The sequence below is a fragment of the Oxyura jamaicensis genome, chromosome Z, assembly GCF_011077185.1.
Source record: "Oxyura jamaicensis isolate SHBP4307 breed ruddy duck chromosome Z, BPBGC_Ojam_1.0, whole genome shotgun sequence".
In the NCBI taxonomy this organism is placed as follows: domain Eukaryota; kingdom Metazoa; phylum Chordata; class Aves; order Anseriformes; family Anatidae; genus Oxyura; species Oxyura jamaicensis.
The window spans coordinates 4,858,477-4,869,015 of record NC_048926.1 but is presented as its reverse complement, the minus strand read 5'-3'; the positions used below and the strand labels follow the sequence as shown (position 1 = coordinate 4,869,015).

Below are 10,539 nucleotides of genomic sequence, written 5' to 3'. Positions count from 1 at the left end.
TATATATATATATATAGGTTGTGATTTGGATTTATCTCACCTGATCCTCAATGCACTATGTATGATAGACATATACTTCCTTTAGTCAAAAGAATAGATGACAAACGTTTCTATCCTAAAGTGCATTTCTAAGAAAGCTTGCTACATTTCTCCATTACTTAAAAAAGAACACTGAATAAGTAGTTTCAACTAGAGAAAAGTTAGACGAGTCAAATCTAAATGATAGTTGCATTGAGAGATGCAATCACAGTAAAGATGAACATATAAAGACATCAAGTGAACCCAAAGAAAATTAAATTGAGAGTTGTATTTCAAATATCAGTACAATCAAAGTAACCTGGCTTGGGCCCAAGTACTGATGGTACCGAGTCCATCAGCTCCAGAATCTTCCACAGCTATCCAGCCACAACTACACCCAGGAAGCCTTCTAGGCTCAACCAACTACACTGAGTAGATTGCATGGGAGTTTAATCACTTAAAATGCATGAAATTGACTCTGAGGATGACCATATTTTCAGTACTGAAAATCAGCACTGAAAGAATCTATTCCAGCAGGTCTAACCAGTTTAAAATTCTTTTGAAAGGGTTTAAAATGAAAGACTATAATCAAAATAGACACTTTGTTGAATTCCAGACTTCAGCACTTCAGAGAAGTACATCAAATCTGAGATTCTAGGAAACTCACTTACTTTATTTACCTTTCTTTCATAATTTATTATTACCCGTTTTGCCAAAACACGTATAGGTTGCATGTTGAAAAACAGCTGCGAAGTATTGCTTCTCTCTCTCTCTCTCTCTCTCTCTCTCTCTCTCCTCTTAAAGCCTACAGTCTCTGATCAGTGGCTTTCAGTCAGCTATATGATGCTTCAATATATTTTTTCTCCATTGTCTCTTTATTGGAATAAGAACTAAAACAGAACTGGAGCAGATATATTTTAAATGCTTTTTCAGTGTTATGTCAGAAGGAACTGAAAAGCTGCACCAAATGAAGCAGTTTGTTTTCCAACTAACAGGGAACATTAGTTGTCAAATGAATTAGGTGATTTCCAAATCATTAGACATTCATTTATGGTATACATAGAATTTCCTTGGCTCTGTTTAGGATGCTCTTCCTAAGCTTTAAGAGAAACACTTCAGAGACCAAAAAGCCCAGAAAATATTCAGAGAAAGAATTTCAACAAGTTCTTGTCCATAAAGAAGAGACTTGAATTCAGCGAGCATTTTTGTTTGTTTCTGTTTGATTTGTTTTTAGCATGAGAGGGAATAAAAAAGGACAAGAAAACTTGAAACAGGGAGGATGATTCCTGTGCACAGGAGAAAAAAATAGATATGTTTTCTCTGGGGCAAGCAATGTATTGCAAAGAGGTAGGCAAGGCTGCAGGGGGAGTCCAATTAAGAGGACTATGCAGTGAAGGCACAAACTTTATTCATGGTCTCAACCAAAATATATCAGACTGCACTGAGAAGAATGGAGAATTAAAGGAAATAGAGGGCCACTAAGAAATAACCAGATATACTTTTTTTCTAGTGGATGACTAGTTGAGTATGACTGAACTGAATGAACTTGGACTGTCAATCCATTCTATAGTGAAGATAGAGATCTGACTAGCAAACTACTGGAAGCATCAATTCACTGTGTCCTCCAGAGGTCTTTATACTGTGCAAAGCAACACACAATTAGACACATCACAAGCTTTAATGAAGCTGCACTAAAGCAGGAACATAACACTACTTTAGCCAGTATCTCAGCGCACAAAACTTCTACCTGACTTTCCTGAGGTCTCTGTTGAGTCAGTAAGCAGTCTAGCTGAGAACAAGAAAAGAATGCATATCCCTTTTCCAATCAGTTATATAGACTGCAGTTTTCTAAAGAGCTATTTACAAGCATTTAAACAATTCAAAAAAATCTTTTGCTAAAACTTTGTTTGCTCATTAAGAGAATGACATTAGGCCATAGACTTTATCCATAATGTTTTAGTTTAATGCCAGGCACAATTAAATCACTTTAGTTTGGTTCCATTTGGATTTAAGACAAACATAGCTGCTCTTCACTCTTCCAATGACTTGTTTCACTTGTAAGCTGAGGACCGTTATGGTTTCTGAGGTAAAAATGGTAATTTTAATATAGTTCATTGAAAGAACATCTCTTTACACCCTTTACAACTTTGATAATCACCTCAGTCCTTTAGAATACACAAAATTATTCTGTTTTGGGTAGCAAGCCAGAACTATATATATATATATATAATTTTTAACTGGGACATTTAATCGTTAGAAAATTAGAAGCAATAGTTATAAACAAGTCCTCTTCACAAGTCATAATGGGTATTTGAACAAGAGTCTTTTACAACTATTTTTGTTCTGTATGTACACTATTTTCATAAACAATTTTCAGTATTGTCATAGATTAATAAGCCAAATCACTACATGAACATCTATCAGAGCATATAAATACCAGCCTCTGATCTCACAGTAAAACCTGACAATCTGATTACACAGCCTTACAGACTTTTCTCTAAAGGCCATTTCAGTGCCAATTTTGTTTCTCTTCAGAGACAATGCTGTTGCAGTGTCATTTTTCAGATTACTCCTTCACCTTTTTTTAGTCTTATGATTGCTAGCAAAGGGATGATATAAGCATTTCTATTTAAGATAGTCATGTAAATAAAGTCAAGACTTAATTCTGATTTCATTACAGAATTCCATCTCGGATGTCATCTCCTTTAATAAGTTCTCTGCATATCATATTTCTACTACCATAAAACCACTATGGACCTATCATTTTTAATGAACTTATGTAAGCTCAGCAAATTCAAATTTCATGATTTTATTACTGACATGTCTTTTAGTGTCAACACATTGGTAGAATTAACAGAAATTTCAAGCACCAGTAACTTTTCTGTGTCATTTTACAGACTAATTTCTCCAGCCAAATTATATTTTAATTATACCTCCTTTGATCTTCTTTGGATGGCCTTTCCAGGGTCACTGAATGCCAGTCCCCATCATAGGCAATCATACTGGATACAGCTTCTCCTACTTCTTTAGTTAAGTGACTTTATTTTGTTGATCACAATTAAGTATTGACTACAAGCTAGAAGCTCAATGACTGTTCACAGCAGAAGAGTCCTACATCAGGTTAGTAAATTTACACAATTTACTTTGTTTGAATACCAACTGCCTGACAGACACTACTTCAGAAAAGTTTGTCCTTTCTAAATACCCCTTCTTAAAATCCTGAAAACCTTCAGTGTGGGAGGGGAACAACACAGGGCTAGGAAAAGAAATCTAGCATGTCCAGTGGAGAACATAATACATCATAGGAAGGTCTGAAGAATGTCTTGCCCTTTGTGATCCCAATTGCACTCACATAAAGAGGTTCTACTCATCCTTAGGACAGTGTAGGCTATTTCGTAACAATTTGCTTTTTAGTTAAAAGGCAGGCAGATTCTCACATCTCAGCTGTCCCTGCTGCAGCCTTCTGTTTCCCTGCAAGTATGGCTGGGTGCAAAAGGATGCACCATGCTCTCCCAGTTTATTCCCAGCACTGGAATAAATGTTGAAAATATCTGACCTGTAAAAGTAGCATCTTGGCTACTTCAAAATCATTAAAGTAGAAAGATTTGTGCCTTTTTATCTACAAGATTTTTAGGTACCATACCATATATATATACATAAGGTAACCCTGCATGGGTTTTGTTTGTTTTCTAGTATTAGATATTCATTCTTTCCATAATCCCATTGAAAGAGAAAGCTCAAAGTTGTTATTACTGCTGTCACTTCCTCTGAGAAAGATGGTTAAGCATGAATGTCATGCTTATTCTGTATAAAAGGGTTGTAGATAAAGGCAGCCCCAATCATACACTCAAAGGAAGAACTTCTAGATCAGGTCTTAACATCATTCTGCAACAGGCCTCATCAAAATATATTACCATCTAGTTATAGTTATTGCAACAAAATACTTAATGCATTAATATTGTTAATAATCCAGTCTATTCATTTTAAGATACAAACTCTCTCAATTCTATAATTATTCTATAACATTATATATATATATACATATATACTATATATATATATATACACTATAACACATATATTCTGAAACAAAATTGCTATGACTACAATCATTTCACTGAATTAAACTGTTATATGGTTTGTTGTCTTTATGAAGGATTCAAGTAGCCTTCCCTCCCCCCCTCCATCCCCCCTATCTTTTCAGTCACCTTTTCTGTCATAACACGATGCTAAAAGAAGCTAACAGGTTACTCATTTCCAGCATAGAAAAAAATTGAACTGTTCTTAAAAACAATGATACCTTGCAATACCATCGTTTATTGCTTTCCCAAACATCTCGTTAATTCCTCCAAATCTCCTTTCAAATAAGTCATTCTGGATTACTTTTTTTTTTTTTTTTCCAAATAGCAACTTTGTAACTTTATAAAAATGAGGTCTTTTAATTAAAATAGCAAGGGTTTTTTTTTCTCATACTGAATGGCACTCAGTGCATCTGATACCTGCCCAGCATATGAGCAAGATTCATCTTTCACTTGCAACAAAGAGATTTCATCTTATTTTTGATGCTTTATGCAGACTATCCTAACTATTCTGTCTGATGTTGGTGGCTGGGTTATTGCAGATTTTTTTTTTTTTTTTTTTTTTTTTTCTCTGAGCAGGGGGTAAAGAATGAATGAGCTTGTAAAGGGAACTTCATTTCCAAATTAGCATTGGTTAGTCCCCTGTGATTACTCGGAACACTTCAAATGTACCAAGACTCCTATAAATTCAGGCAGAATGCCAGCAGAGGAAGTTGAGAAGTTTCTAAGTTAATTTTAATATCGTACTTGTGTTTAAGTGATAATAAGATGCAAAGAAAGTATTATGATCATGAATGCTTTCTCTTCTAAAGTTCAAAAATAGAAGTTTTCCTACACCCTTTGTCTCTAATTCCCAACTTTCATGCTTACAATGGCCTAATGCATTATTCTTTCTAAGGATCTATTCGGGAAATCAGTATCCACAGTAAACTTCAGTGATGTTGTCTTTCAATATTTGAGTTTTAGATTTGTCAAAGACCAACACAAGCCATATTCTTTTGCTCTGCAGTGGTCTTTCTTCTATTCAGCTCATGTTATGAAATCTGTAAGTATGGCAATCAAGTATGTATGCACACTGCTGCCTGTGTAAGGTTTTGTATATTGTATCAAAAGCATTGATGCAGCAATTTGAGACTCGGGGGGTACTATCAGAAGTAAAACCATAGTCTTCCATAAGTAATGCTTGGTTTTCGTAGTGTGTGGATGATATGCATTGTATGGTGAAAGTGAAATGCCTGCGAAACAGACTAATCCTTTATTTTGGACTCTAAATCGATGCAGAACACATGACAATCTGAGAGCACCACCTCAAGTGTTCGTGGTTATATTGTCAGGTATTCATCTAGTATAGCTCTGGCAGCTTCTATTCACATATTTCTAGCCATATATAATGGAGTAGATGTGTTTTACTGCCATATTATGGGGGGGACAGCTGCTCAACAATTTCATGTCAACTGGAGACTCTGAGTCTTATTTCATCCCCATGTTGCAAGCCTCAGCAGAGGGACAACTGACATCTTGTTAGATCACTGGGCTGCAAGTTGTCAAGAGCCTACATTCAGTAGTCCACGTGAATTTTGCAGAGTAACTTTATGTCTCAGACTCCTTTGCCCATAAAGCAAAGAATAGTTATGTTTCTTAACCCTGACAGCAAAACAAGTTTGTGTTCAGAGACACAGACAGCAGTGTTCCAGCCCTGACCTCTTCAAGGGATCTCTGTCACCCTACGAAACACCCATTAAAAGAGAAACCTATAGAGGAATGAGATGTAATCACTAGTAAAAACCTGACTTTTTGCCAAAATTCTCTAATCCTGTTTTTATTGCCTGCAAGAAGATAGAAAAGAAGGCATTTAGTTTGGATGCCATTCTCTTCCTTTCTAGGTCACAGTGCATTAATATGGAAAAATACTCTCAGAAAAGCCCTGGAAACTAAGAATTTCCCCTAGGCTCATTTACATCTATAGCCTGGAATTAACCTGTTACTTTAAACACATTAAATTTGCACAATCTAATTCCTAAAACAAAGTGTTTTTTTTTTTTGTTTGTTTTTTCCTTGTAAAACAGGAATTATATTCTGAACAGCATTCCAAAACTTACCATTTGAGAATTTGGACTCCATTGTAGCTTCAGATCTTTACATCAACATCACTGTTGGGACAAATAATTAGAAATGTAGTTCTATTCACAAATACAAAAACTATTCGTTTAAATATTGTCAAAATGATATGAAGTATATTTCCTGCTTACTGTGGTGCTCAAACACTACAGTGAAAATTATGTAAAACCTTGAATCAACACAAACAATGAAGCTGGAATCAAATACCAACATCTTCAAATTCTTACCTTGACAAATACAATAGTTTCAATATTGCTTTAAAAAAATACTTATTTCAAATTCTGAAAGTGTCATCAGAACTATGTTTCTCCAAAGCTGTTTTTCCTGAGAAAATTTTGTATTTTGATTAGCTTCAAATACAGAATCTTGTAGATTTCTGCTTTTCAAGAAAAAGCTTTTCAGAAGGGTCCTGCTCCCACTATCTCACAAAGCTAAGCTGAAATCTCTTTCCCTTGCTGGCCCCAATCATAAAGCAGAGCAAGTCTCTGAACACAGCTCTCCAAAGCACTGCAGAAGTTATGACCTAAGCATCATAGCACTGCCTTGAGTGTGTGCTGGGCATGCTCCCTGTTACTTGTTAGTACTGCACTCCTATTTATCTGAGAAGATAATCATCATAACACGCTGTTTTAAGCCTTCCAGTTTATATTGGAGTTATGTAATGGTCTGATAACCTAGTTACCAGACAACAAGTTTTCATAAAGATCTGGTAGAAGCAAATACATCCACTTCACGAGTAGCACCTGTATTTTCATACAGCTGGAACTGTCTGCTCTCAAAATCCACAGCTTTCCCCCCTCAACACCCAACTCTTTGCGCCAGTTACTACACTAGGTGAAAACACCTGATAGAACATGACTTCCTACGCATGCAAAGAAGATGAACCCAGAGAGCAGCACCTCAGCACAGCCAGGCAAGACATTAGTTCAGACATCACAAGAGCAATGGGCAGAAGTTAATGACTCCATGTGCAGTCTGACACCTACACAGCTGCTTGAGGGAACTGTCCTTCATCAGGATTTCTGTGGTTTAGAGCAATTCCTGCACCCTGATCCAGACAGGAGTTAGGAATTTAGGCAAACAAACAGGGCTCCAGAAGAAGCTGTGAAAAATACTTTTGATCAAAAGGGTAGGAAAAATGGTGAGGAGGAAGAACAATGGAGCATGAGGATTATAGGAAACATGTTTCTTTTCAGCTCAGATAGCAAACACCAATTCAGACAATGTTTATTTCATTTAAATTTATTGCATTGAATAAAAGTGACATGAACGCTATATACCTTACCGTATTTCTTTCATTCATTACTATAGGCCAGTTTAAGCATTTCACAAATAAATAATAATAATAAAAAAAAGTATTACAAGCCCAATGACTTACTGTAAATATTTTAGTTGTATTGTCTTTATTCCTGTTTCATGTCAATTTCATGGACTATATTTCAGAGAGGACTCATATTGAGCATTGTCTGGTTTATAAAGGTTTATATATACTATATATTGTAGATTTAGGCAAAGGACAAATTCAGTTATGTGCCCGTGGATGAATGATATTTTTGAAATACCACTTATATGTAACAAAGATATCAGCAAGGGGATTCTAGGACAGGCATTTTTTGCATCAAGTTTTAATCGTAGTAATTGATGATGGCTGACAGTATAATCTTTTTGCAAATATTTCTTAGCTCTGGGTAACATAACTCTTGTGTTTCTACATCGTAATCTTACCAATGAGAAGGCAAAAACCACCAGGCAAGCATGAGTTCAAGCCTGATCACTTTCATAGCAATTCTTAGCAACACTCATGTATATATGTGTTTGTGTTTTTTCAGTTAAGCTTTATGATCACTCAGAAATACATAATACTGACACCTTCCAACTGAGAGCAGACTGACCCATCATCCCTTACGAAAGCAGTCAGCTGCTGTCAGAATAAAACAGAACAGAAGCATACATACTACACACACGTGAACACGGGGATTATGTTCCCAGCAGCATTGTGCTCTTTGCCCTGAGGTTCTGCACACACACAGATGTAAACAGAAAAGGATACTTGTGATCAATATTGCTCTTGAGCCAGGAGATGCACTTCCTGATAATTTACACTTAGACATTTATACCAATCTCTTTATGCTACCACTAAGTTAAGAAGATAACATACTCAGTTTTGTACTGTAGAAACTCAAGATCATATTGATACTTTTGTTATTCTGGTTTCTAAACAACAGAGTAGCAAACATCAATATATATATATATTTATACTCCATTCTAAACTAAGTACTATAAGAACTTACACTGTGGTGTGAATTGAACTGTTTTCATAGCCCAAGTCTTCAGACTACCCTTTTTGTGCAACAAGGCATTTATGCCTCTTCCATGTCTTCTTAGGTTTAAAGAGGGTAAGAAAAAAAGCACTTTTCTGAGCTGGAGATGGCCTCAGTCCAACTCTGCTTGAAGGTGAGATATGGGATTTTGTGTTCCTCCTTGGGGAATTGTTGGGAAAGTTTTGCATAGCTCCAGAGCTGGTTATCAAACAAAGCACAATTAGGAAAGTACTTTAAGTACCCAGTGATCTCAAAGACAGGATATTTACCTGAAACAGAGTCAGAATAACTTATGCCAGCACACTTCTTCTCAAATGTTATTCAATTAATATAATATAGATCAAAATACAGACTTGCCTTCTTTAATTTAGATATAATAACTCCATCTAAAGTGTCTATGAAATCTGTTTCCTTTTAAAACAATCTTATGCTTCTAAACAAGGAAAAAAAAAAGTCACCATAGAGTTTCCATCTCTATAACACATTTTCTGAGCTCCATATAGTGTTGGTAGCCACCTTTTCCCACTCAGAAGAATGTCATGTCAAGCTTGCCTCCATGCATTAATTGCCTCATGCATTAAAAGGAGCATGGCCAGCAGGTCAAGGGAGGTGATCCTCCCCCTCTACTCTGCCCTGGTCAGTCCTCACCTGGAGTACTGTGTCCAGTTCTGGGCTCCCCAGTACAGAAAAAAAACAGGGATCTCCTGGAAAGAGTGCAGCAGAGGGCCACAAAGATGATACAAGGCCTGGTGAATCTTCCCTATGAAGAAAGGCTGAGAGACCTAGGTCTGTTCAGCCTGGAAAACAGAAGACTGAGAGGGGATCTTATCAATGTGTACAAATATCTGAGAGGTGGGAGACAGAAGGATGTAGCTAGCCTCTTCTCAGTGGTTCTTGGGGATAGGACAAGGGGCAATGGTCACAAGATAGAACACAGGAAGTTCGACACCGACGTGCGAAAGAACTTCTTCATGGTGAGAGTGATGGAGCACTGGAACAAGCTGCGCAGAGAGGTTGTGGAGTCTCCTTCTCTGGAGATATTCAAGGCCCGTCTGGACGCCTATGTGGGCAGACTGCTCTGAGGAACCTGCTTTGGCAGGGGGGTTGGACCCAATGATCTTTTGAGGTCCCTTCCAACCCCTACAGTTCAGTGATTGTGATTCCATGGACTGTGAACACACCCTGTTGTGACAGATAGGCAGGTCCAGTGATCAAATGTGCTTAGTAACAAGATTTTTGCATCCTGAATAAATGTGAATATTAAGAAATATCAATTAAAATTCTCCACTCACAACAAAACTGTAGGTAATATGTTACCCCTCCATAAGGAATATTTTGATATCATTATCCAAGAGAAAGTCATTTGGCCGCTTCAAGCTACCTTACACTGAAATTTGGCATAAGCTTGCTTTTAACTTAATTGCATTTTTATAGTTTTAATCAGAGATGGATAAACTTTTATTGTGAAATTTCAGAGCTGCTTCAGTTTCATGGACCAGGATTTTCCACTGAGTATTGAAGGATCATTTGTACATCGATCTCTGGCTTTGTAATGTTGGCTTTAGGGAGACAGGGATAAAGCACAAGTTTGCTGCTGGGTATGTTAAAGTACTGTGTTTGCTCATTGTATATTTTACGCATTAACTGTATGGTAACAGTTCCTCCAAATTAGGAATAACATAATAAACAGAATTCAACAAGGGCAATCCTTGAAAGATTCAACAGAGAAAGTTAAAGCCATTTAAAGTGGTGTTAATAGGTACCATAGCTTTATGTAAATGTCTCTCTATTTACCTTTCAGCTTCATAACACACCTACTACTACTACTCTTTGCCCATAGAGGCTGTGAAGTCTCCTCTGCTTTTGTTAGTCAAGCAAACAACCAGAGGTTGGTTGAACCTCAGCCTCAGGTTCAGCTAACTGAACAGAAATGCTACTGGGTATGACATAAGAAATTGCTGAACATGGCCAACATTTTAAGAAGCGGGGAAAAAAAAAAAATA

The 10,539-nt window shown here is 36.7% G+C and overlaps 1 long non-coding RNA gene across 1 annotated transcript in view; it reads right to left on the bottom strand.

Annotated features, from left to right (window-relative positions):
- Window positions 1-10,539, bottom strand: part of LOC118156498 — a 14,288-nt gene that overhangs the window by 1,340 nt on the left and 2,409 nt on the right. Inside the window, exon 2 of the long non-coding RNA XR_004746293.1 lies at window positions 6,197-6,247. This is a non-coding gene — a long non-coding RNA (uncharacterized LOC118156498). The remainder of the gene's footprint in view (window positions 1-6,196; window positions 6,248-10,539) is intronic.